Source organism: Dermacentor albipictus, chromosome 10 (assembly GCF_038994185.2).
Source record: "Dermacentor albipictus isolate Rhodes 1998 colony chromosome 10, USDA_Dalb.pri_finalv2, whole genome shotgun sequence".
In the NCBI taxonomy this organism is placed as follows: Eukaryota; Metazoa; Arthropoda; class Arachnida; order Ixodida; family Ixodidae; genus Dermacentor; species Dermacentor albipictus.
Window position 1 is genome coordinate 33,627,597 of NC_091830.1, and position 27,914 is coordinate 33,655,510.

General features: G+C 44.9%; 1 long non-coding RNA gene across 1 annotated transcript; it reads right to left on the minus strand.

Annotated features, from left to right (window-relative positions):
* Positions 1-14,788: 14,788 nt before the first annotated feature.
* Positions 14,789-27,291, minus strand: LOC139050712 (uncharacterized). The gene is made up of 2 exons (XR_011509044.1): positions 26,092-27,291; positions 14,789-14,949 (listed from the first exon to the last, which is right to left on the minus strand). It is a non-coding gene; the product is annotated as an uncharacterized lncRNA (long non-coding RNA).
* Between the last annotated feature and the right edge of the window lie 623 nt (positions 27,292-27,914).

Genomic DNA, 27,914 nt, shown 5'->3' on the forward strand with positions numbered 1-27,914 from the left:
TGTATGCAGGAATTACAAGAAATTTTAAAGCTAGACGGTTGCGTTTAAGAAGACTTACGACCTATGGTATGCTTCCTAGGACTGTTGGTCCTTCAGAAGCAGAGCCCGTTCTACTGAAATAACAAGTTATCTCGTTTCTGTAACCGGGACATTCCCCTACAAAATGGGTTTCACAATTTTCAAGGCACCGCTGTTATCACAATACAGGTTGGTGGTCAGTCCAAGTCGTCGCAGGCAGAATGGGGCGTTCAGACGAAATCGATGATGCATTACCGCAAGTTGTCAGCGAATATGATGTGGTAGTCTCTTTTTTTTTTCTATGGTGAGGTCAAATGAGTGGAGGAAGTGGTGTTGAAGCGACAGACTTCACAGGTGGTTCCTCTCCACGTCGGCGTATTTCTTTGCCATTGCTGATGTGTTCGATTTCGTAAAATATATTCGGTCTTCCTCTAACAAAAGTGATGACCCTCTAAAAAATCAAGAGCGTGCCAACAGGGAGACACGTGTCGACATGTCTTGTTTGAACAGTGTCGATGCCAGAATGGAAAGAAGAATGATAGGTGTAACGTTAAGGGATAAGAAAAGAGCAGATTGGGTGAGGGAACAAACGCGAGTTAATGACATCTTAGTTGAAATCAAGAAAAAGAAATGGGCATGGGCAGGACATGTAATGAGGAGGGAAGATAACCGATGGTCATTAAGGGTTACGGACTGGATCCCAAGGGAAGGGAAGCGTATCAGGGGGCGGCAGAAAGTTAGGTGGGCGGATGAGATTAAGAAGTTTGCAGGCACGGCATGGCCACAATTAGTACATGACCGGGGTTGTTGGAGAAGCATGGGAGAGGCCTTTGCCCTGCAGTGGGCGCAACCAGGCTGATGATGATGATGATGATGCCAGAATGGCTTGCCACTGTATGCGATGTCATTAGCTGGGGCATGTCGCACAAGAAATGTAGTTTTTCAACGGTAACTTTTGAAAGCTTTCGAAAATTTAAGCCTGCTCCAAAACTAGAAGCGGGGATGCACGGCTGCTGTGCCATTCGGAATAGTCATTGGTGGCCGACGAAAACGTAATTCTATATATAGGCTTCCGTATTTGCTTGATATTTGTGCATATTTATTTTTGCTTCACACTTGGTAGCTATACATATTCGGCCTATATAAACTTATTTTTCTATAGTCGTCTTTATAAGCATATTTAGATCTGATAGCGCTGTACTTCGAAGGACATCCAGTTAGTCTTCCTGCACTGCCTACGTTTGTAGTTTATTCGTTAGCACCCAATCATTGCAGTTGAATTTTAAGCTCGAGCTTTGCTGCGCTGCCTACACCCAATCGCGGCAGCTGACTTTTAAGCACTATGGACGTAAGCGATAACAAGCCCTGCCCGCCACAGGGGTTTTTTGGCTATGGCATTGCACCATCAAGCACGTGGCTACAGGTTCGATTACCGGCCGCGGGGTCCTCACTATGATGGAGATGAAATGTGAGAACGTTTGTGTCCGTCGAAGAACCTCAGGAAATTAAAATTAATCACGAGTATCGCACTACGGTGTGCCTCATTATCATGTCGTGGTTTCGTCACGTAGAACAACGCAGTAAGTTGACAGCATAAGCCGTTCCTGCAGTGGGTGCGTACATTTATTTATTGTGCATTTTGGGTCACCCTTAAATAGAATGATGCGCCTTTCACTTGCGTTAGCGTTTGGGTAAACATTGCATCGCCCTTTCGTTATTGTCACTTTTGTTTGTACGAAAGAACACTTCATTTATTTTATTTTCTGCAGGCATTTATGTCACTAGCGTTATGTTTGCATAACCTTTGCTTTACCATTTGCGCAAACATCCCCGAAATCTTCGCTTAACAGCGAAACCCACAGAAGCATTGGATACGCCGATTTTTTTCACAGCGAAGCTGTCAATGGCTAGGATCACGGGATTTCTTCGCGGCGTAACGTCGACAGAAAACTATCATCATCAATGGCTGAAACCCCTGAATGCAGTAGCTCATACCCCCGTAAGCCAGAGGGCTACGAACACTCAGCGAAGTGAAGCGAACAGTGCATCGATTCTTTGGAATCACGCATAGAACATACAGAACAGCATACATTTTATTACCGAAGAAGCTCAAAGCAAGCATTTCAATCACATAATTGATGATAACGCGCTCCTGCGCCTACGTGCAATGCGAAGCACGTAGTGCCCCCCGCATACGCTTCCCGGTAAAGATTACTAGAGCGCAAGCTGCCGCGGCGACGGCAGCTTGACTATAGCATACGAAGCAGGAAGTGACGTAACTACACTTTCGTGCGTATAAAAGAAGCCCCCTAGCAACTGGCTTGTGTTGCGACAGTGCTATGGGAAGGCCACGTATACTGAGCACTCCAGGGGACGTATTCTGAAACGTTCGCCGCGGCGAAGTTTCGCACTGGCCACACCTCCGCCGTTGCGGCGCGCTCTGAATGGCTGCTTTGACAAAACCGGAAATTCAGGTGTGCGAAGTAGAGGCGCAAGCCAAGCCGCAAGCCGCCGGAACGTCTTAGGCTAACTATTAGGTAAAGTGCATGTGAATGTCGCCCCGTGAATAATTTCCAACTACGTCGCAATGGGTAATCGTTCTAGTTGTCGTTTACATCTTCGCCATCCAACCACCTTAGCAGCGTGGATTGGAGACCATGTTTTAAAATAGTGCGCTATAACTGTGTTTCACGACCATATAAAGCCAGCAGGCAATGAAGCCAAGGCAAGCATAGGGGCAATTAGTTGCGGTAGAAATTGAAATGTTGAACATAGTGAAGCTTAATGCGATGGTTGTGGGTTCGGTCTCTACCGGCGACAAGTTAACTTTCTGTCCACTTCAATTTCTCCTTTTCTTCGTTATTTTCTACATTTCAATTACAACCACAGCTAATTACCCTTATGCTAGTCTTGGCTTCATTGCCCGCTGGATTTATGTGGTCCTGAATAACAAAACTCGAGCCCATCTGTTTCCTTTCTCCTCGTTCATTCATAACTTCGTGTGTGAAGCGTTAGCCTTATGAAGTGCGTGTGTGTGCACGCACTGACATGCGCACAGAATGGCGGAAATTTGGCCATGTGCGCACGTGATGTTTGCTGAGCATGAACAAAAAGACACAATATGTGCGACACGAGACACAAGGTACGAAGATCATGTAATATTCTGCGTTTTTTTTTCTTGTGTGTCTTTTTTTCTTCTGGCTCACCAGATCAACACAACTCCCGAATGTGCGACGCCCAATGAGTACCCAGTTTCGGTACCACAGCGTCCCCAGACGCGGGGGAAAACGAACTCAAATGAGTGCTTCGCAATCTGATCGCCCCTCACTGTAAAATAATTTACACCCTAAAAATGAAAAAGGGTGTAAATGTTTCTATAACTCACACCCTTAGGGTGTTGTCTATATAACGGACACCCTAAGGGTGTGAGGTATAGACACATTTACACCTTTTCTTAATTTTTAGGGTGTAAATTATTTTGCAGTGCTCGGGCATAGCTCCAAAGTTTATTTTGAGAACTGAGACCGCTCGTTCAGCTGTTCTAGCCCAAGCTAGAACTTATCACAAGCTTAATGGGAAAAATAATATCCGTTGGGGGATCCCCCCCCCCCCCAAAAAAAAGAAAGAAAGGTTGCGATAAACGAAGGAGCAAAGGAAATCAATAGCGAAGTACAACGTTTTGGAGAGCATGTTAGGAAGTGTGGCTTCACGGATTGGGGAAATGTACACCGCTTGAAAGCGTAATGAAAATGCAAAACGACAATAGGTGAACTCAGCACAGAAAAGCATGCGATCCTCGATTACCCTCGGCGAAGAAAGCGAAAATTCTCCTAAGAAAGTTTTCATCACGAGGGACCCACATTACTGCATTTGTTTTTATGCGAAGCATATTACGAGGGCTCAACCCAGCTCCTCAGGCGCGGCGGTGTCGCCTTGAAACCACGTGATACCGTGACGTCACGACAGAGGAGAAGTGGCTTTGGCTCAACTCTTGCAAGATGGGCTGGGTGGGAATCGAACCAGGGTCTCCGGAGTGTGAGACGGAGACGCTACCACTGAGCCACAAGTACGATGCTTCAAAGCGGTACAAAAGCGCCTCTAGTGAATGCGGTGTTGCCTTAGAAACGAGCTGTTTCTAAGGCTCAGGCGTGCGTCGCTTGCTCAGGCGCACATTTCGTTGCCGCGCCGAACGCTGAGTTGCTCGACGCTCACCGCGTCCAATGCGGGGCGTCCAAGGCTAAGCAGAGTAACGCATGAGTTGTTTCTTCGTCTAGCCGAACCAAATATAGCCAAGCAACAGCAGTTCACCAAGCTAAACAGTGGTTCAACAACTAAAATAAAGGCTAGTATGCTTCGCATCCTGGGCTTAACCTTACCTAAGCCACAGCCATTTTTTTTTATCGGTTTATAGTTATTTGGTTAAAGGAAAAAGCCATGTAATATCACCGTAGCTGTTAACATTATCATTCCAAGCGTTCAACTGCTGTGCTAGCTTGTAGAGTGAACCATTGCTCTGGATACGATCAGATTAGATCTGCCCTGATTTCTTCAAGAGATTCACGATACCGATATCGGCTCCTATACTTTAACAACGGAGAGGGTGACGGAAGATGAATTTGCGCGAGAAACTGTTTGTTTTCAATTAATATAACTTGGTGGCTGGTTCGGTTTAGGATATAGATAGAGCGCAGATGACATCTATATAAACATATACATGAACTTATCAGAAATGATAAAAAAATCAATAGGAAAAATATTTGAATGTTAACACACCGTCCGATTTTCTACATAAACACTACGAGTTAGATGAAACACAAATTATGGCTTTCAAAGTGATTCGCTTATAATACCTCGTACCTTAAATGGTCATTCAGAAATCGATTTTCCAATTGGGCAACATTGAAACCTTCCTTCTAATCGTTGAAACAATTTATCATTAGGAGACATTTAATACCAGCATCGTAACCTTTGTCTTGTTTTGTTCTTCAGTTACGTGATTATAATTTCTCTATCTACGAAATCAGTTGCTGTCACCGATCGAATTGATTTAAATATTATTTTTTTGCCTACTATATAATGGTTTGCATTGGTGAACAGTGCTTTAGCTTCGTACATGTTAATTCTTACTGGCTGTGTTTATTACCTGGGGATGTATCAATGGGCACGTTTTAATTCCACTTAGTGACTGTGTAAACACTATATGTAACACTTTGTAAATATTACGCTGCAATCGCATGTGCCTGAGTTACCGAGGGGAGGCTAGGCCTCTGCCAGGTGTTGCAAAGCACATTTAGCCCAATCTTCCTTGTTTTGCAGCGGGCACTGTGAACCGAAATAAAAAAAAAAGTTTTGCTGTTGTAATCGTTGCTTGCAATCCAGTGAACGCCCTCGCAGCATGGTGCAATCCTAGCTGCTTCCCGCACTGGTGCAGGACTGAACGGGCCACTCGAATACTCCTAAATATATCGCCATCGTGCGCGAATTATTATTATTTTTATTTACATATACTGCCATCTTGCATAGCAAGATATTGCAGGAGTGAGTGCATACATACGTCAATCAGTTGAAGAATACATTTGGGTGGCAAAAAGAAAGAAACAATAGAAAAAACAATATCAGGAATAGCTAGTTGATTAATGAACATGATTAGGTAATAGGTTGGCAAATACATCACTTGGTAACTCGCGCAAGGACCCCTCAAGGCCATTCCAAATCACAATTGTATGCGGAAAAAAGGAAAACCTAAAACAATCAATCGTTGCATTCAAAGGAACAATGTTAAATGGACGGTGTAAGAGCCGCGCTCACGCGAGCTCTTCGGAGCGACGGCTACTCTTGACCAGCTAAGCTAACCGTGAGGCCCGAAACGCATGGACGTATGAAAGACCTCGTGGTTGGATTGGACAAACTTTAATGAAAGTCCTGCAGGACGCATGTCAGCGCGCAGTGGTCGTCTCCCACGCAGGGACCGACAGGGAGTAGCTGGCGTGCCGAAGCGTTTTTACTACTACTACTACTACTACTACTACTACTACTACTACTACTACTACTACTACTACTACTACTACTACTACTACTGCTGCTACTACTACTACTACTACTACTACTACTACTGCTGCTACTACTACTTCATTTGCTATCATCATTGCCTCAAGTGCTTATACTGCTAACTACCAGACACAAGTTGCGAAGATCATGTAATATTCTGCTTCTTTTTCTTGTGTTTCGTTTTTTTCTTCTGGATCGCCAGATCAACACAACTCCCGAAGGTGTGCCACCCAACCAGTACTATAACGAGTACTTCTGCTACCCCCAACCACTAGTACTAGTACTGTTAGGTTTATATTAATAATATAATGTATTTTGCTGCTGCTGCTAGGTAGGTCGGTCTAATGACTCAGCATAAAGGTTTGGCGCATCGAAATTCGTGGCAAGGTGTTCCCGCGTCACTTGGTCTCTGTTGCGTGAACAGCATAGGCTTAGCATCGGGGGCTCCGTGTGATAGCGCATCCGGCCAAGCGTGAACAGACCATTCTCCGTGAAGGGTTCCCGTTTCGAACGGCGATATCTTTTTTAAATCTCTCTTCGTTAGCGGCGCCAGCTAACTTGAGGCAAGTGCGAGGGATGACTACGCCGATCCTGTGTACGCTCCCAGGACAAAAGGAGTACAATGGGGAATTTTTCACGTTGCTGGAGTAAATGTTTCTCGCATATTTAGCTCGGTCTTCAGGATGTCGGGCACACATTTTGTGCAATAAGCGCACCCCGACCACCAACAGAGTAAATGCACTCCATTTTAAAGAACCCGGAAACTCTCTAAAATGAACTTTGGAGCAGTTACTCCCGTGCACAGCAGGTGTCAAGAACTACTCCATTACTTTTAGGGTGTAGCTGCTTAAGGAGCTCACCGTTACTTAGGAGTGACGGCCATAGATAGAGTGTAGCGCCAATGAATTGATGGAGAGTTCTAAACAAGAAGAAGAACAGTGTAAGAAGAAAAACGCAGCAAACGGTGAGGGGTGAAGCGAAATGCGTCATAGTCAGATGCGCGTCCTCCCTAAAATAATAACTGGTTGGCTGCACTCTGTTGACTTCGCACTGACTTTGCCTGCCCGAGCGAACCATGCGAAACCTGAAAGAAAATATATACGTTAGTGGCAGCAAAGCAAGAGCAGCACCACAATTAACTTATTTATTTAATTAGCTGTGCACGAAGCAGTTCTTTTACTTTTTAAAGCCTGGACAGGAGTTGTATACACAGGGTTTTGAAAACAAGCATTCGGGAAAAATTAATTAATTAAAACTCCGACCAATGCCCCCTTCACTTCTATTTATTTATTTATTTATTTGTGTCTGTTTTATTTCACGTCTATAAACTCAATAATCATATTACTACCTACTGGTCGAGCTTTCACGTGATCATTTTAGTCCTTGAGCGATCTTGTAACCATACGAATGCAAACAGGGAGAGACGGGCACTATTGAAACGTAGGAGATGTCAGGTCGACCTGTCAAGCGTACTTTTTTTCGAACTTGTGACGTCTTATAGTTCACGAGAAAGCGCACTGAATCCGTTGCACGCGAGAAAAAACCACGCACGAAGACTGTGATATCATACGCTTACCTTTGACCGCACAGGCGCTGACCACACACTCCTTGTGCAAAGAGGACAATGACTGCAGTAACTGTGACCGTCGACGTGGCCACCTACGACGTCCACGTTCTGACAGTTACAATATTAAAATTAACTTTTTTGAACGCTTCATTCCCGTCTACTGAGTATTCAGCATTCGCTGCAGCTTAGTGTTTTTTTTTTCGAATATGCACTGATTCACCTTATTCGACAATTTTGGTCAAATGCCTTGCCGTGGAGGCTCGGTTTGTACGGCGTTCAACTGCATGAGGACGAGGTCTTGGGTTCGAATCCCCTCCGCTGCGGTATGCAAATGAAGGCAGAACGCAATATATTCGCGCGCTCAAAGTTAGGTGCAAAAAGAACGCACACACACGCACACACACACACAGACACGCACGCACGCACACACACACACGCACACACACACGCACGCACGCACGCACGCACGCACACAAAGGAAACTCTCAGCCCTCCCTAAGGCATCTGTCAAAGCCTGTAAGGTTGGGTTAGATGTTGATATAGAAAGGTAAAACTTGTCAAACAGGTAGGTTTACCTGTAGCATACATATATATATATATATATATATATATATATATATATATATATATATATATATATATATATATATATTATATATATATATAGTTCCTGCATTTTCAATCGACCAAGTGCATTTAGAAAGACGAGAAGCGCAACATCGCGGTTGTCTTTGTTTCACTTATACGCAACGGTTTCGGTCGCTGGACCGACCTTTTTCATATAACGGTATTTAGCGTTTCTTTAGTTCAAAGTGTGTGTGTGGTGTGTGGTAAGAACTTCACATGAACAATAGTTGTTGCTCGCAACAAATACACTGGTATTGCACTTAAACATCGCAATACCTTCCTTAAAATTACATGCTCTCCCGAGGATGGTCATGGAACTTTGGCGTTACATAGTCGATCCCACTAGAAACGCGAGTGAGTGAGTGAGTGAGTGAGTGAGTGAGTGAGTGAGTGAGTGAGTGAGTGAGTGAGTGAGTGAGTGAGTGAGTGAGTGAGTGAGTGAGTGAGTGAGTGAGTGAGTGAGTGAGTGAGTGAGTGAGTGAGTGAGTGAGTGAGTGAGTGAGTGAGTGAGTGAGCGAGCGCCCACTAAATAGCGGTGGAAGGTCGCCAATACGTACTGTTCCCCACATGCGAGACGGGTACCGTGCAGGAGCTTGCTTTGCTAATCACAACGATGGAAATTAAAGGCTTATTCCAATTTCCCAAAATCCACGGGATAAATTAGTGTAGCCAAGCCTCTGTGGGACATGTGTTAATGGCGACCTCTTTACTAGGGTAAATTTAGAGGCACAAAGAGGATTACTATTAAGTTAAGCCAACATGGTGAATCACGCTCTTTATATCCATCACAACCATAATTGAATTTTGCAGTCCATTGTGTGAAGAGGACACCGAACAGCAGGAAGGAAGTAAGGAAGGAAGGAAAGAGAAAAGCAGAAAACAGTGAGGTTAACCGGAATAATCTCCGGTTAGTTACACTACACCGGGGGCACTGGAAAGGGGAAAACAAGAATGACAGGGCGAGAGAGGAGGGAAGGAGAGAAGGAAATTAGGCATCGAACAGCCATCTCCGATGACACAATCACCTTAAGTCCGCCGACACTGTGCTATGCTTTCAAATGTTCCAATTTTGCCGTGATTATTAATTGTCTGCTATCCTGGACTTTGTTTCTATTCCTTTGGCGCTCAATATGTACAATCATAAACAGTCGGCTATAACCGATTGTAATAATCATCTACATGTTGCACTCTTTAACTCGCCTGCCTAACCTTAACTGCTTCCTTTCAATCTCAAATACAATATCGACAAAACCAGTTCCCTATCTGATCTTCTCTGCTGTCGTCCTGACTCTTAATGTGATGACTTTCTTTATTTCGTTGCATTGCTTCTTCAGTGATCTTTGGCTTCTTCTTGAGCTTGTGTGCGGAAGCGAAAGTTTCTGTGCCTTCGCTTTGCTTTGATCCAACATGTCTATAGGCCACTGGTTTTGTCCTCCGACGAAGCAGGCGCAGCAGGGTTCTACTCAAATTGAGGACGACGCAACGAGCTAATGGAAAGAAGAATGATAGGTGTAACGTTAAGGGATAAGAAAAGAGCAGATTGGGTGAAGGAACAAGCGCGAGTTAATGACATCTTAGTTGAAATCAAGAAAAAGAAATGGGCATGGGCAGGACATGTAATGAGGAGGGAAGATAACCGATGGTCATTAAGGGTTACGGACTGGATTCCAAGGGAAGGGAAGCGTAGCAGGGGGCGGCAGAAAGTTAGGTGGGTGGATGAGATTAAGAAGTTTGCAGGGGCGGCATGGCCACAATTAGTACATGACCGGGGTTGTTGCAGACGTATGGGAGAGGCCTTTGCCCTGCAGTGGGCGTAACCAGGCTGATGATGATGATGATGATGATGATGAAGCAGGTGCTTTCACTTGTGAGTGGAATGCTGTGACAGGACAGATCGCCTCCGAATTTCTCGACCTTTCAGCAGTAACTGTCCAGCGCAGTCTGCTGACACCTGAGCGTCCGTCAGCAGTGGAGGAGGGAGAGGGGGGGGGGGCGGAGTGAGAGAGAGGAACTCTGACATTCCAAGTGCTTCGGCAAGCTCGTTAAGAAACACTCTGCTCTTGCACGTATCACAACTCTTTCTCTTTCTCGTTGCTTCCATCATTATAATCATACCATTCATCAACGTAATAACTAACGTGACATATCAATACTATTCTTTTTTTAACGCTCGTTGCGAACACTGAGCGACACCGACGATAGCTTAGCCGCAACGTCGATCGTACCAGTCACTAGCTGACGAAGTCCAAAAACAAGAAAGGGGCTGGCAGATGGAATGGCACACTGTGGTATAAACTTTTTTAAACAGGGTTGAAGTACCTCAGACAGGCTGGCCAACGTTTCGATAGGTGAACCTATCTTCGCCAAAGGCGGCCTCGTCATCCTCGGCGTGTTAGTTTTAAAGGGTTAGTGCAGTGACGTCACGTGCGGGTGTTGTCGCTGGCGGCTGGTTTTAAAGAGAGAGATTACAAGAGGGAACAGGCGCTGTCGTCCGACGTCTGTGAGCCTCATTCTCAAGACGAAGGGACAAGAGCGTGAGAGTGGGCACGCGGGGAGGAAAGAAAAGAAATAGAAGCAGAAAAAAGGGAAAAAAAGGAAAAAAAGCAGGGGGGAGCCAGGGCCGTACCAAGACACAACAAAGGGGGGGGGGGGTGAAAGAAAAAGAAAGAGAAAAATGAAATCTTTAAGAAATACGGGGGCTTGGGAGCGTGTTGGGGATGCGAAAGGTTAGGAGGTATTCAGGGGAAGTCGTTGGCGGCATGTTTTTGAGGCATTAGAACGGCCGGTCAAGCAATAGGTCGAGTAATTTTGAAATAGTTAAGGTGGCGACGAGGAGTCTGCGGTGCAATGTGTGGGGTGACTGAAAGGCAGCGGCATGGTCTTTCAAGGGGCACTGCCCCACGCGCTTAACGTAGGTGTCGTTACGGCGGCATCCAGAAGGCGATACTCTGGCTTGAGGCGCCGAAAAAGGCATATTGACTTCGGAATGTGTTGTCGAGGGAGTTTCAAAAAAAAACAAAAAGACTAAAAAAGGGGGGCAGGGGGAAGGGGGGGGCGAAATCGGTATAGCAAACAGGAGGGTGACGCGTGCAGAAGCAGGCGCGGGCAAGTGTACATGGAAGAAGGGGATCGTACACTTGGTGTAGACGTAAAATCCTGAAAGAGTACATTAAATTGAGTAGTAGGCAGGAATTTTTTTTTTCTTTCTTTTTTTCCCTTTCTCCCTCCTTCCCCTTTTTTTCCTCCGAAATGAAAGAGTAGGTGAGGTTAAGAATTAAAGTTGGCTGGTGGCCTAATGTGTTTTGTGTATTGGTTGATGATATGAGAGTTTCAGATTTAAGTTACAGCTTTTAAAGATTCTAAGTTGCCGCGTGCCAAATTAATTCCTGTCGGGTGTAGGCAATTAAACTTGTGTATGAGGTATGATTCCGTGTACTTCCTTTCGCGAGGGGAACGGAAATTTGTTTGTAGTATATAGAGCCTTGCTTTGTCAAACATATGTCCATGTTCATTAAAGTGGCTGGCTACTGCTTTGGGTAAATTGTGTTTTGTGTCCGCGCGGTGACCATTGAGTCTTGTATTGATTTGTTGTCCGGTCTCACCTATGTATTGTTTGCTACAAGCGGCGCATTCTAGACAGTAGACTACATTGCTTGATGTGCAGGTGAAAGCCGAAGTTACCTTGTGTGTGTAATTCGACGCTGTACTTTTTACTGTAGTAGTGGATTGAATGTGTTTGCATGTAGAGCACCTGGGGCGACCACAGGGATTGGTTCCCAACTACTTCTTTTTCTGTAGTTTGGCGTGCACAAGAACATCTTTAAAATTAGTGTTGCGTCTGTAGGCTACTCTGGGAGGGTCGGGAAAAATCTTCTTAAGTTTCTGGTTGCTGGTGAGAATCGGGTAGTATTTACTTAGGATGTTATTCACGTTTGGGAGTGCGTTTGAGAATTTAGTAGTAAGAAGAGGCGTTGTTGTTCTTGTGATCTTCGGGCGGGGCTTGAGGACCTCGGCTTGATCAAGTTTGGTTGCAGCGATGTAAGCTGTTTGAAGGTCACTGTTTGGGTGGTTCCTGTTTGATAGCGTTTCTTTAAGGTGATCGAGTCTATCTATGTAGTCTTGGTTGTGCAACATAAGAATGCAATTCTGAAAGGGCTCGTTACAGAATACTGTCCTGATAGAGCACGTTTATTCCAACCTCCTTTTTTAAACATAGGTGGTGTCGCTGAGAGTGCAGAGTAAAAGCGCGTGAAAGGTGCTTGACAAGGCCTTTGCCTCGTTTTCAACATCACACAAACGTCGCACCATTGACGCGGTAGAAGTAACACGAAACGGCACAAACAGCATCCAAATGACGCTGCGATACGTACGTATGCCGAGCTCTTGCGCATGCAGCAATATAATTAAAACGAATGGAGAGATACTTTTGCAGTTTAAGTGGTTAATGCCTCGTTTCAAGCATTTCGCGGTGTAAATATTTACCTGTGTATCTCGTGGCACATGCGTGCTAACTTCGACGTGCACCGGTTACCGCTACGATGGTTAAACCGACACTAAGCAGCAAGACTATAGAGATAAGTTCAGTCCGGTGAAGTATAATAAGAAGACTCGTTTCGCAATTAGCCTGCGGAATGAGGTCGGTTTTTCGCAGTAAAAAATGAAAGGGAATGTCTCTTTTTTGTTTTAACTTCCCGAATCTAATAGCAGCACCTGTACGACGTCAGCATGACGTCACAGACTGAAAATCATAGTCGCGTGTTTACGTCAATTTTGTTCGTAAAAGTTTATCAATACTTACTATAGGTTCAGTCTCTAATACATTTAGAATGTAATGCAATCCTTGTTGAACGATCAACTGCTAACGATACTCCAGAGCAGGTGAGCTCCATCTCGTGACGTCATATGAAGCTAGCACGGGAACTTGAAACCCATCTTTCATATTTTCTCTTTTCGTGCTTGCCGAAACGCCGCCAACAGTAAGACTAACGCTTCTGACATTGCAGATGTATTCTAGTTCGCTAACCAGATTAACTGAATGCGGCCCTCATAGTTTCTTTTTGGGTAAGACAAGTTTATTTAAAAAGCATGGAACTGAGCTAAAAATATGCTGTTTTTTAGCAGTGGTCTTTTAGCGCATGACAAGATTTCAGAAAACGGGTAATATATCGCGTTGGTTGAAATTAGTGCGGAGCAATCCATCATCATCATCATCAGCATCATCATCATCATCATCAGCAGCAGCAGCAGCAGCAGCAGCAGCAGCAGCTTGGTTACGCCCACTGCAGGCCAAAGGCCCCTCCCATACTTCTCCAGCTACCCCGGTCATGTGCTAATTGTGGCTATGTTGTCCCTGCAAACTTCTTGATCTCATCCGCCCACCTAACTATCTGCCGCCCCCTGCTACGCTTCCCTTTATCCCTTGGAATCCAGTCCGTAACCTCATAACCTCATAGTCTCATAACCTAAATGTTGCTTTAGGATGTTAAACCACGTTAAAAAAGTAAAATGCACCAGTATTCTAGCCTTTCTATCCATATTCAGCCTTCGTCTTCGCCTGGAAAAGCCTGAAATGGTGTGGGATGAAATGCCCCAGTAATTTTTGCTCTCTCTTTCCGAGAAACATCACCCGCTCTATATGGAAATGAAAACAAAAGCTGCAGGGTCGCGTAATATAACATTTGCAGCGTGTATCAACATTAGGACAATGCGACCACATGTAGAAAGACTAAGTGGATAGCCCACTATGAAAAACAAGTGCATACAAGCCGACACAGTTTATGCGAGCGTAATTCTCCGCGATAGAAATGTCTAATCCAAACAATATATACTCCAAAATCCGTCTTTTTATTGATTCGAATGACATTCCTCGAATTATATATTTTTTTGTGGAGAAGGCCAAATTTGTTAAAAGTGTGAGCAAAAGTAGTCTGAAAGCCGGAAGCGAACTCTAATTAGAACGCTGCCTTGCTCTATATGCAATGGCGAAAACAGCCTTTTCGTTTGGCAAGTTTTCTTGCTTTCGATGAAACTTGCCCAGTGGCAACTAATGCTGTAGTCTATGTAGGCTGCCAGGAAATTGGACTGCGCGAGAAGGATCGAAAATAACGGCATATATGTCGAGCAGAAGTGGAAACTTGGTGAGTTTCTATGTTGTGCGTGGTAAAAAAACAACCCCGAGGTTTACTGACGGATCACCGAGGGTTACGCTTTAACGAAATGACCGATTCGTTAGCGAGGTCATACATGAATGGACCAGTAATTCATATTCTCCCAATATCGACTTACAGTACAGCGATTAGGTATCAGAAATTATCAGTACGTCCAGGTTTAACCGAATCAGCAACAACGTTCTCGAAATAATTTCAACATCAATCAATCAATCAATCAATCAATCAATCAATCAATCAATCAATCAATCAATCAATCAATCAATCAATCAATCAATCAATCAATCAATCAATCAATCAATCGATCAATCGATCAATCAATCAATCTATCAATCTATCAATTAGTCAATCAATCAATCAATCAAACAATCACATCGTTTATTTCAGTCTTTTACAGGCAAACAAGTGGGGTTGATGAGAGAAAGCAAGTCATTACGACCGCTTCAAAGGCCTCAGCAACCTACAGCAAGAGTGACGACGTTGCTCGACCCCATATCTCCTCTCGCAGAAAAACGCTGTCAGCTGTAACCGAAACATAATCGAGATAAGACGAAAATCATTATAAATATGTTCAACTCCACAAAGGCATATAAAGTGCACCGCGATACTGGCATGTCAATCACATAAGAAGAGACAAAAGCAAAAAAACCAAGAAGGAATTGTAATCCAGCTTGCGATAAGTTTGCGCAGCACAGGAAAGTAGCATAAAACATGAAAGCAGCCTAATAAATACGCTAAACACAAACGAGGCATGCAGTACAATGCCACGCAATACTAGAATAAACAGGAACAAAACAACACAAAAAAAGCTGATATAACTTACCAGAAGTTTGCAGAGGGCAGAAAAGAACCAAGTTTGCAAGCACTGGTACAATTCGATATTCACACATTTGTGCAGATTTAGGTGAGGTTCTAGCAGTCTCTAAGTTTCCCCAGAAAATATCAGCTGCGCCCATCAAGACAATCAGAGGGCGTCATTACTAGGCTACCTTGCCGTTTTCCCCTTATAAATCTGCATTTGCACGGACCTGGACTGCACAATTTCAGCATGGGACCAATAAGCCTCAAATCCAGCCACGGGTAACATTGCACCGGAAACATAAGTTCAGCTGCGTTTTCGGTCATGTAAGTCAGTCATTTTTTTAACTGCGGCGAATAAGACAACGCAGCTTTCATAACCGAAGTAGATGGAGAGTGAGTATCCCAGCATTAGAGGGAGGATGAACGTTAACAGCCCATCCCAATTTATTTATTTATTTATTTATTCAAAATACCCCCAAAGGCCCTCATTACGAGGGTATTACATGGGGGGGGGTCAATCACAAGCACTGGTTGTAGTTTGTACATACTAAAAACAAGAGAGGTTAACAGAAGTAATAATACAGTGAAACATAGTTAACATACAAGATAATTAGGTCACAATTATTACAGAGAAAACATTAGTACATATTAGGAGAACATAAGGCAACTGCACTAAAAACACCAACAAATATCGAAAAACACTAAAAGTCCCAAAAAAGAATAATAATACGATTAGTCGACAAGTCGTGAGCGAATTAAATGTTGAAACTTAGTCAAGTCTGGTTCCGTGGCAATGACTGATGGTAAGGCGTTCCATTCAGTTATTGTGCGTGGTAAGAACGAAGATGCATAATGGTATGACTGGCAGTTAATGCGTTTGACTTTGTATGGATGGTCACGGCGTGGAAAAATAACTGTTGGTGACTGAAAGAAATCATCGTGAACACAATTTATGTATGTATGTATGTATGTATGTATGTATGTATGTATGTATGTATGTATGTATGTATGTATGTATGTATGTATGTATGTATGTATGTATGTATGTATGTATGTATGTATGTATGTATGTATGTATGTATGCATGTATGCATGCATGTATGTATGTATGTATGTATGTATGTATGTATGTATGTATGTATGTATGTATGTATGTATGTATGTATGTATGTATGTATGTATGCATGCATGCATGTATGTATGCATGCATGTATGTATGTATGTATGCATGTATGTATGCATGTATGCATGCATGCATGCATGCATGCATGCATGTATGTATGTATGTATGTATGTATGTATGTATGTATGTATGTATGTATGTATGTATGTATGTATGTATGTATGCATGCATGCATGCATGCATGCATGTATGTATGTATGTATGTATGTATGTATGTATGTATGTATGTATGTATGTATGTATGTATGTATGTATGTATGTATGTATGTATGTATGTATGTATGTATGTATGTATGTATGTGTCAGAAGTGTAGTAGAAGATTATACTTATTAGACGTGTAACATCGCGAAATAAGAAATTTCTGCGCTGTAGTTCTCCTTCTGCCCTGATGAGTGCGTCTGATTTTACTTCAGACTGTGATCGGAGAAGAAAGCTGAAGAAACACTCTTCGTGTGCATGTGTGCTTGGTAGTGAACTCGTATTCCTATACTTATTCAAGTTTAATGCAATTTTCGAATAAATTATGCATCTGGTTAATCAAACAAATAAACAGATCAACGAACATATGAACGAACGAACGAAAAAGAAAGACGTGGTCCGAGAAGTTGGGGCGCCGGACACTTTGCGGCCGCGTAAAGCATGAGACTGTGCGAGCGCGTTTGAAAACGTGGGTGGTGGGACAGCCTTGATGAGAGGGCTTGAGGAAAAAAGCCTGTGGCTGGAAACGGAGGGAGAAAGGGGGGGGGGCGGAGGGGGGGGTGCTCTTAGTGAGGTCCGGTGCTACATAACGCGTAACAAAATTAAGGCACCACGCACGGTGACGGAGCGCGCTAATCTTAAAGTTCTTTCCCAATTTAGAGCTCATTTTCAGGATCGCTGTCGCGTGAAATTTAGCAGGGGCGATGGAGGAGTGCGGTACAGGGGAGGGGGAAGGGTGCGGGCGGGCGGGCACAAGAGGCGTGCAGAGTGCTCCGTGGTATCAACGTCATATTTAGTTAAAACGCATCGTCCGAGCCGGACGAAAAACGTCTCCCTACTCTTTCTCCACGTCGCTTCGTTTAGTCAAAGTTTAGTCTTGTTTGTATTTTTGTTGCTTTCTTTTATTTTTCATTTTCTAATTTTCTGATCAAAGGCCTTGCAAATTAAAGCAATGTGGCATGATTGCATTTCGAGGGTTACACACTTTCACTCGTCGTTGAGAAATACAAAAAAATAGAGAAGAAAATATAAAGATGAGTGTAATGAGGACATTGAGATTCTAGCGAGGTATAAAAGAAAGTACGGACCGCGCCGTCTGGTTTTATATGGCCGAACACGAAGGGGGCCGCGGTATCTTGGAGCTCTTGCTTCTTTACTCTCGGAGGTGCAATATAGCTGCGAACGATAATTACTGCTTCCTCTCAGATGCAATTAAGTTTCAGAAGTTCTTCCAGCAGCTCGGACGGAGTGCTCACTTTTCGGGAGCCCGTATAGGGTGTCTCGGAGCACGATTTTTTTCTTCTTTTTTTGCTTTCCTCCGATGACGTCGCTTGAGCCGCTGTTCATATATGCACGGCCCGCTTCGCATTCGATCAGGAGAAACTTCGTGAGTCGGGAGAGAGACACTTAATGCAAGCTGATGTGTCGCAGCGTCGAAGAGCTTGGAAATCTGACGGCGAAACGCACTTATCACGAAGGATGTCGCAAATTGTACAAAGAGAAAAAAAAAACTGTTTGAACGATGGAGATTCGTTTTTTTTCGACTCTATATATCGGTGTCCCTCTCGCACTAACCATACGCAAAACGAATAAAACACAAATATTAGCGAAAAAAACCTGCGGTTCTCCATTCTTCATTTGAGTGACTCTAATGCACTAATATAACGAGATTATGATTATATACGGAACCTGTATGACTTCTACCTTATAGTCACAAGAAAGATTGAAACATTTCATATCTACTGCTGTTGCCTACATGATCCTGACTACGAGTCTACAACGTCAGTTATGGTCAACCTACGCACACTCCTTGCTTTTGATTGTTTCTATAAACAAAGTGCCTATACGTACGAGCTTTCGCTACGCGTCATACCATGGAGCTTTCTCTGTCACGTGTCTTTCTACGTCACACCACTTTACCACTTACCCTATTACTGTTAGCTTTCTCCCACCCTGTCAGTTGCCCTAGACAGAGGGCATACCTATGTACATAGCGCAAGGCAAAGTTTTGATCGGGGGAATGCCATCGCATTAAAATCATTGTGAGCGCACAAGTCATACACTGGTATCGGGAGTAAAGCATCCGTGATCGTCCCGCGTTAAGAAGCCAGGTACAATGCCAACGGCTCAGTTTCGATGCGTATGGTGTTATCACATTATATGTGACAATTTGTACCCCTGCGTTCCGTATATATTTTCTGCTGTTGAGGCGAAAGAAGGTAAGAACATGTGAGTATACCCGAAAAGTCGAAGACTATCTACGGGAGTAAAATGTTGGCCCCGGTATAACTCTGCTTTAAGGATTTAAGGAGTACTTAAGCCTCCCCCAGCCGTGTCTTCGCTGTGATAGGGCAAATTCAGAGTAAACATGGTTTAACCTGAAACGCAGGGACGCTTAAAAAGGTGGAGGGCCATTTAAGTCAAGGAGTTGCTCCTGCCGAAGAGAGTACTTACTGCCAGCACACTATTTATTCGTCAAGTGCACTGCATGCAACCGCAATATTAGTCAACATAAGCTATCGTAAAGGGAAAACTAAACCAGCGCGAAGTGTAACGTAGGGCGTGTGGTCGCACTATTGCACTTCATCGGTACCACTACATGTATACGTACCTTTTATTTTTTTTTTCTATTTGAAGAGAGCGTGAACATCGCGAACGTGGTTTCTTGTGGATGACGACGGCAACACCAGCTCCCAAATTATCTGAGCAGAGTGCTCTGGTGTCAGCTCAGGGGTTTGAGAATCCTGACATCTTGACACATACCTCTGTTGTTTAAGGCGCCGAGTGAATCCAAGAATGGCATGATCGAAATTTTCGACTGTACTATTCTTAAAGGGACGCTAAATGCAGACACCAGTTCCGTTTAGACTTACAAAGTTTTTTTGTCGAAACTCTTTGTCCTTTGTCTCGAGGTGATACTTCATTGCGCACGGAGGAAAATGAAGGCCAAACTTCCGTTTTTATTTTTCGAATTTCGCGCCGATACGTCAGCGCCGGCACGTCATTGTGACGTCACTAAGATCGAATCATTTTTCTCATATTTGGGCCGTTGAAAGATTTCGAAACTTGCCACGTTCACTGTTTGGGTCTCTTAGAACACAATGTAATCCGTCTTTACCGAGTGGAACATATAGATAGGCTCAATTAGATGCTATCGAAACGCATGACGTAAGAGCCAGCTAGTGCCGAAACCTCATAGCAGTGTCGCCATCTGTATTTCATTTTAACACGAAAGCGTCAAGGGCCTCGTGCCGCAAAAGATATCCGGTGTAGGCGTCTAGCGTCGGACGTCGTTTCGCGAAAAACAATTCCGAACAACAACCACGCGTGGCTTAGAGGCGTCACTGAACTAATTCAATTTCCCAAAGGGAAAGGCGTCAGAAAAATCGTAAAGTAGGACCTAAACGCAACCTACAGACTTGATAGCGTCGGTCTGTAATTTGAAGTTACCAGAAAAGACAACTTTGTTATGCAGAAACTCAAACGCGAACCCCCTTTCCCGCATTTCTACCATTCACACAACGGCAAGGCCCGCTCGATTCCTTGCAACAACACCATCCAGGTGGCGCTCGCCTCCACGCATCCGCAAGAAAGCTGCGGTTGCCTGGGAAGCGTGACAAGCAGTCAGTGTTCTTTGAATGCTATGGCATTTCACTCTTAAATGCGAAGCTTAAGCGTCCTCCATTTTTTTCAGTCTTCTCTGGCTTATCGAGCTGCTCTCACGGTAGGAGTGGAATTTTCGGTATTATAGAAAGGATTGTAGCCATGAAGTTTGAAGTTGGTTCTTACCACACTGACAAACGCTAAATTTGTACGTGAGCGGTAAGGATGGGGAGAGAGGGGCGGGTAAGGATGGGGAGAGAGGGGCGGGTGAGAAAACTGCATTACGGCAGCTTTACGGGCCCCACAAAGCCTAGGAAACCCGAAGGCAGCTGTAAGCAACAGAGCTGAGGTTTAGATGTAACGTCTTTCACGAAGTACACAATACAAACATGTAAATATCTTACAAAGTTCGCCAAACATCTAGAAGTTAGCAAAAATCGCTTCACAAATAGCTGTTGTTTCTCAACATGATACCAGAGAGTTGCTATACAGTGCATTCGACGCAGCATCTTCAGTATATAATTTTCTGAAGGGGCACGCAAAGGCTCGTCAGTCAAACGAAAGTAGGCTGAGTAGGGAATATTACAGCAGTTGGGGGAAACCATTTAATTTCACAAATGCAGTATCAGAAGACGAATGAGGACAGTGAGGTTTTCAATCCCAATCAGTGTTGGAAACGATGCAGTCCATAGTCCATTTGCACTGGGCTCCCGAAAAAGTACGTGTTTCACATCTTGAGACATTTATCGGTGAGTAAAATCCTTGTATTTTGATATTACTTGGTGTTGCAGAAGCAAATACTTCTGCGAGGAGGAGACGAGGTACACTGGATTCGATTTCCTCTTGTTGTCTTTCTAGAAGTTCGTGCTTTCTTATCGGTTTTAAATCGAAGCTTTGTTCACCTATTCTCTCCAGATATCAAAGCAGCAGCGAGGTTCGAGGTATCGAGTTGTACACAATATCTAATGCTAAAGAGGTTTTTAGAAATATTTCTATGGAAAACTGGCGCGCTGGTTCTGTTGAATGCCGGAAACATGTGACCATGGTTTCTTTTTCACGAGCATGTAAAAGCTAGGAATAGGCGAAAAAAAAAGTATGGTGCTGTCGGTTAACGGTTTATACCAAAAAGCACCTCTAAACATAACACTTATGCTAGTTGCGAACATGCTTCGGAAAGCTTGTAATCACAGCGTAGATTTCTGTAGGGGAGGGCAAACTTGGGTACGTATGAAGGAGAAGCTTGGATACTTTCGCTATAGATATGGTTCTCAACAAACAGTCCGTTTTCATTTAACATGTAAAGATGCTTGGGAAAGCGCTAATCCACAGCGTAGCTTTCTGAAGCGTTCCGCGTTTGTGCTTTAACTATAATAAGTTGAAAGAATTAACTTCTTTTGGTTTAACATGCCACCCTCCCTCCCCTTGACGTTCGAGCAGTAGACATGACATATGGCTTTCTTTGCGAGTACACTCAAGTAATTTCATTTCAAATGTTTCCGTCGATCGCTGGAGACCAAATTTGCGAGACAAGCGTAAAGAAGGGAAACCGGTCGTTAAAAGCACCGAGCGCGGAAAGCAATAATGGCTCAACCGAGCAATAAACTCTCCCGGCAAAAATTATTCTTCTGCGGAAAAGAAGCGTTCAAGCGATGCACATTATACTCGGCGCATAAAAATGGATACCTGAGCACGCGTTTCAGATATAATACGACAAGCGGCGCATACCGAAACCAAGAGAACTGGGAAAGATTTTGAAAACAAACATCAGAAGAGGGAGAAGCTAATACACTTGCGCGTGTGCTTTCATCTTGCACGAAATTAGCAGACGGCCCGCAATTGTGTTTCTCGTCTGCCTTTTAACTGCCGGCTCTCGATATAACATCATTCCGGCCCGAAATATGCGTTTGACTTCTCTTTCTCCAACCACGTGTGCCATCTCCGCTGACTTCAAACACCGGAACAAGATCGGTTACGACGTTCGCAAGATGACGAATAAGAAAAAAAAAAACAATAAAATAAAGTGGATTCAAACAATAAGCCGTAACGGCTCGCACTCTAAGCGCAGAAGAGAGCAGACGAGAACGGTGGTCGCTTCCATTCCAGATGAGAACAAAAATAAAAGAAAAGAAGCAGACGACGGGTGGAGTGCGGAAACTTAAGTCTGGATATAAAACGTCGTACGTCGCGGCTCACTAATAACGGCCTGCACTTAATGAAAACTGGGCGAATGAAATTAGCAAGCGAGCGGGCGGGCGAGGAAAGGAGAACAAGAAGCCAGGGAAATCTACACGTTTAGAGGAAGGACAAGAAACTGAAACAAATAAAACGTGAAAGGAGAGGAGACGCAAGCCAAGAACGAAGCACCCGCCTCGTCACTACAGAGGGATTCGGAGTAAAAGTAAAAGCATCAGTGAAAACGGCGTATGAATGCTAACTTCAAAAGGAGCGAAGGAATCTCTCTCGCTACAGCGACGGATGCGCTCTCATCCGAACCCCTCGCTACCTCTGCCATGAAATCGACGTGGGGCGGCAAGGCTCAAAAGAAAAGTTATCGGCCGCACCGAAATTGCGATTCGGGCAGTAAGAACAAGATAGAAGTGATTGGAGAAGCGATTGAGGAAGGGAGTCCGAAAAAAAGAAAGCTAGAAAACTGTGAAAGGAGCAAATGAAAAGAAAAGAAAGATAAAGAGTAGACTGCGAAAGACCCGCTATACGCCGAGATGAACTGCGAAGCGGAGGGGGAAAAGAAGAAGAGCTGTTCTAGCGTCTCACGCGGTCCCTGCTCCCGAAAACTAATTAGAAGTCGTATTATTACGCAACCGCGAAGCGTCCCTTAGAGTCTTCGGCGGACTAAGCAGAAGGAAGGGGAGGGACGCGACGTCGTCTGCTTAAGGTCCGCGTACGAGCGGCTGACAGACGGGCAGAGCATGGTTCATGGCGATCTGTAAACTCCGATTCGTACATAAGCATGGCAACACACGGGTATAGCTATAGGGCTACTACTATACGCATAAAAACGTGACAGAAATCAGTAAAATTGACAAAACAGCGCGTGCTGCGTGACGAGCAAATGTGTGAAAGGAATGCGTTAAGGGTGTGACGAAACAATATTTTAGCCTATGCTGCAGAGCATCGTAAATTGCGGAATACTGGAACACCGGAAACAGGGGACGTCTGCAGCAGTCCCAGAGGCACCGTTTTGTGCCGCTGACGTCAAATAAACACACACACACACACCCATAACCGCAAATATTACGTTCTACTTGTCTACTCTGGCAAAGTATGGGTCGCAACGATATTAGCCCCGGCTTTGGATAGCTATATTATTTTTATTTCGATCCCATCTTCGAGATTCATGATGCTACACGAAAGAGTTTCCAAGGAGTGGTGGTTGAAGAAAACCTAACAAGATGGCGCTACCAGCGCTGCTACTGCCATCGACGTCACTTGCGTTTCAATTCCGTAAGATATCACAGGTTTCATAGGTGACGGGATAAATGCGTCATGACGGTAACTGACGCAGAAGTTGTCACATATAGGGCGTCGCAGATTTAAACCACTTCACAACGAACGCGTGGCGTACAGCGATAAGATCTAACGATAACACTACTCGAATAGATAGCTTCCACAGCGTGGCCTGCTATGCACGAAGCAGTGTAGAGGTGGCCATAATGGTCTCTATAGGTAGTTCTTTCAGGAGTTGAGTGTTGCGGTGACGGGGGCCAGGTATAAGTGGCTCTAAATGTTCAACCGCTGTCCTGTTAACGTGCAGCTGTCGTGTAGGGCTGGCGTTTCGCGGTGCCTTCTGTTCTGCATCCCATTTGCGTGTTTCATTTCCCCTTGACACGCCCAGCATTAATCGAAAAAGTACGAGGGTCATTTGTGGAGATGCCGGTACGAAAAAATAATTTCGTTCCTTAGCGAAAGTAACACTGGTGCTCTCACTGTACGAACTATAGGCTAAACGCCTGCTGCGCACACGACAGATTGCACAGCAGCTTCTCCGTCTTAGCCACAGATGGCACGGCCGTTCCCGCAGTATGATAATTACATTTCTTTTGGCATCGCTACAAACAACGCCTATGTATAATTTATTCCGAACGAAAGAGGCCAAGCACTTCGAACGAACATGCTACAGTAGTTACACTATCAATAACTTCGCCGAACTGCAAATTCCGCAGCATGTGGTCATTTCTGACGTTGATTGGAGTGTCAACTTACCGCGAATATGCGCTGTGTGGAGGTAGTCTCACTTAAGGAAGGAGTTTTAATGCGCATCATAGCAGGAAAATGCTTCTGTGGTAAAGCATACAGATTCGCGAAGTTGACGTACAGTTGATGAAAAGGCACCCTCCGCATACTCCTTTGGGCGGGCTACAAAGACAGGGTTGAACCCACCTTTCCGATGTCATGTAGACAAGGTCAGATGCGTATGTGGATTTGATCATTTGACAATGCTGAAGCTGAAGGAGATGCCGTTGGCATGTTTCGCATCGATATCAGTGCTGAGTGTCCCGCCTGATTGCTTTTGGTACTCGTGATTTTTTTCCGCGCTGTTTGCTGTCGGCATGAATAACCAAACTAGCTCAGCTAACCACATTGATGAGATAGGGCCTGTGCAGAATTTAGCCAAGGTGCACTTGAGGGTTCTCTATTTAGTAAATGACGTCATAGTCGCAGCCTTTGTACATATCGTCCTCGCAGACAACGCTAAATGCGCCTTCACCCCAGGGAATGCTAGAGGCATTGCCCATATGCGCATCGTCTGCGTCTGTTGCTGAGTGACGTGCTGAGAACGGGCGCAGCAAGGGTATAACACGAGAAAACGGACTTTTCTTTCACATTCACGACGCACTGCTAGCAGCATGAAGTAATTGGGTTTGTACATCATGGGAGCTTAGTGCATCGTCCACGAATTGCATCTAGACTGGCATGCAGCACTGCAGCAGCAGGGCCCCCTGTGAATTCTCACGTTGGACGAATGTTTTTAAATGCAGCCGGAGAAGTTTCTGATTCGATTTAGCACTGGCAATGTCTTGGCTAAACGCACCGCGAACAGTGTGTCGGCGCTTATAGTTTAATACAAGCTTCCCACCACCACCGACAAAAACAAACAAAAAACGCACATACAACAACAGCGCTTAGTATTTGAAGAACGAGCAGGCGAGAGTTGAGCTTTATTGAGCTCTGTCAACGACGTCGAAAGTCAAGTATGCGCACTGGAGGCTCAGATAGATGAATAGATGACGTTTCGAAGCAAGCCGCAGTATATAGGGCATCCTCGCGGCACTCCTTCGGGGCTTTTGACTAAGTGGCACCCCTCCGAGATTTAATGTTGCGTGCGCTGCACTAAATCGCAACACACACCGTTCCGAAGAGAGCTAGCTTCGGGGCACGAATGCTCCATGTTGGAAGGTCTCGTACTGTAACATGATCTTGGATTGTAGTGCGAAGGGACACGGACAGAGACTATAGAAGCAGACAGGACGAGCGCTCGTCCTGTCAGCTTCTATAGTCTATGTCCGTGTCCCTTCGCACTACAATCCAAGATCATGTTACCGTACCAACTCGCCCAACTTTCTGTCCTTTTGCGTTACATTTCTCGTACGGTGTCACTTAACGTACCAGTGCAAAAGCCTACACCTGACAGACTTGAGTCCGGTATTATTGCCTATGGCGCTGCGATGCTAAGATCGAGGGCATGGATTCGATCCCGGCCATGGTGTCCACATTTCGACGGGAGCAATGCAACAACGCCAGTGCACTTAAGTTTAAGTTCACAGCACAAGGTGATCGAAATTAGTCCAGAGTCCCGGCCCCCTACGGCGTGCCAATTAGAACGTGATTTTGACGCGTAAATTCACAGATTATAACTTACTTTCAATGTTGGATTTCCTGGATGGATGTGCGGTTTCCCTGTGCCAAACGATCGTTGCGGCAGCCACCTCTCCGGAAATGTAAGATGTGCCATCCACACGCATTGTCATTATTGGGATGAATGAGCTTGGGGAAGACGCCCGTAGCTTAAATGACTCCTAGTCTCAGACGCTCGAGTCACATGTCGTGGACGGCGACAAATGTGTCATCGAAAACCCGGCTGAAAACTTCCCCATGTAAAGAGGCGTTGATTCGGATGTTTCTCATAATCCACAGATTTCCGTCCGTTTCTTTAGACATCTGGCAGGTTCGTGCTGGAGGCACCAATTGTCGTGAAAGTTCGTGCTAAGTTGACACAAAGACAAACGTGACGATGGACAACGTGCTTGTGGTAAAGACAGCGGGGATGACTGTGTACCCGGCAGTGAGAAGGGGACGGGGGCGGGCATTCCGGCACAAAACTCTCAGTATTGTGCGATGTGAAGGGATTCATGGTTGCGCAAAGGCGTACGCAACAGCCACGTTGTTTATATGCCATCCTAGTTCATGGATCTTGCTCAGACTTTCCGAGATGGGCAGCTTCTTGCAAAGCTATGATCGAGTGAAAAGAACACTCACCCTTACTTTCCAATGCGGCCACAATATCATTTTTTTTCATCTTGAATATCCTGAGGAGTGAGAAGGGGCCATTTCAGTCTCTGGAGCTTTGTTGGGTTATAACATCCGCAGAGGCCACATTATGTCCCTCGGTGACAGGTTCAGTATAGTGCATGTGGTGGCTTTTCGAAACATTTGGCAAATACTTCGCAGCCAACGCGCCTATGGTTTCGCTGTACACATCGATTGTGGACAGATAACCGAGATTGAGGCAGCGTAGTCACTTCATCAGTGCTTGAGACGAAGACCACCTGAGAGCGATGAACACTGATAGCGTCTTCTGAGGCATAAGGGAGCCTCCGTCTGGAGCAATTGCGTTGCGGTATCAGGGGCAGGTATCCCCTCCATCCTAAAACAAACAAGAACATGGGGCCGCAGCGAAGTGCCTCACCGGTAACGTATTCATCGTAGGTGGCGACGATGTCCTCTCACGTCGAAAACGCCTCGGCTACATTGGCGACGAAGAGATGCAGCTATTTCTGTATCAGGTCGTCTTCTGCTGTTCCAGTGCACTTTAGGACGTCTAGGCGGTCTTGTGGGTGCTGCTGGCGCAGACCGATTGACAAGAATTGCACTGAGGGCTTTTTAAGGTGTCAACCCCGTGACAACAGGCCCGACAGGTGCCCGTCCTGTCAGCCCGCGTAACGGATGACGGAGTGCTCGGGCGACCAAGTTGATTCGAGGACTGCGACCTCCATGTCACGTGCATGTGCTACATGTGCGTGTGTGTTGTCACAATGTCACAATATGTCCAGCTCCTACGTGACAGGTCCTCAGACACCGGAGAGCATCGTTTGGCCAAGACGATTGTCTCCGTTTTCGTAATATTCGAGCCACCTTGACCACTGTGAATCCTCTCCTTTTCCCTTTGTAACATGCACTAACAGAACTACCTCCCCCCCTCCTACACCCCTTCCCCATATCCTCTTTACATTCTCAGGGTCAAGGACTTGTGCCAGGACTGCTGCGACCGTATTTAGCACGTCCGATATCTTACACTGCGCTGCCCTACGACCAATGTGAATCGCTATTTTTGCCGATGTCGACTCATGTTTAGCATCGTTATAATTGACAAAAACATCCATCGTAAGACCTGCATGGTATCGACACATCTTCCCAGTGGCTCTGATAGTATATACGTGTATAAAATGTAGTAAAACACACACA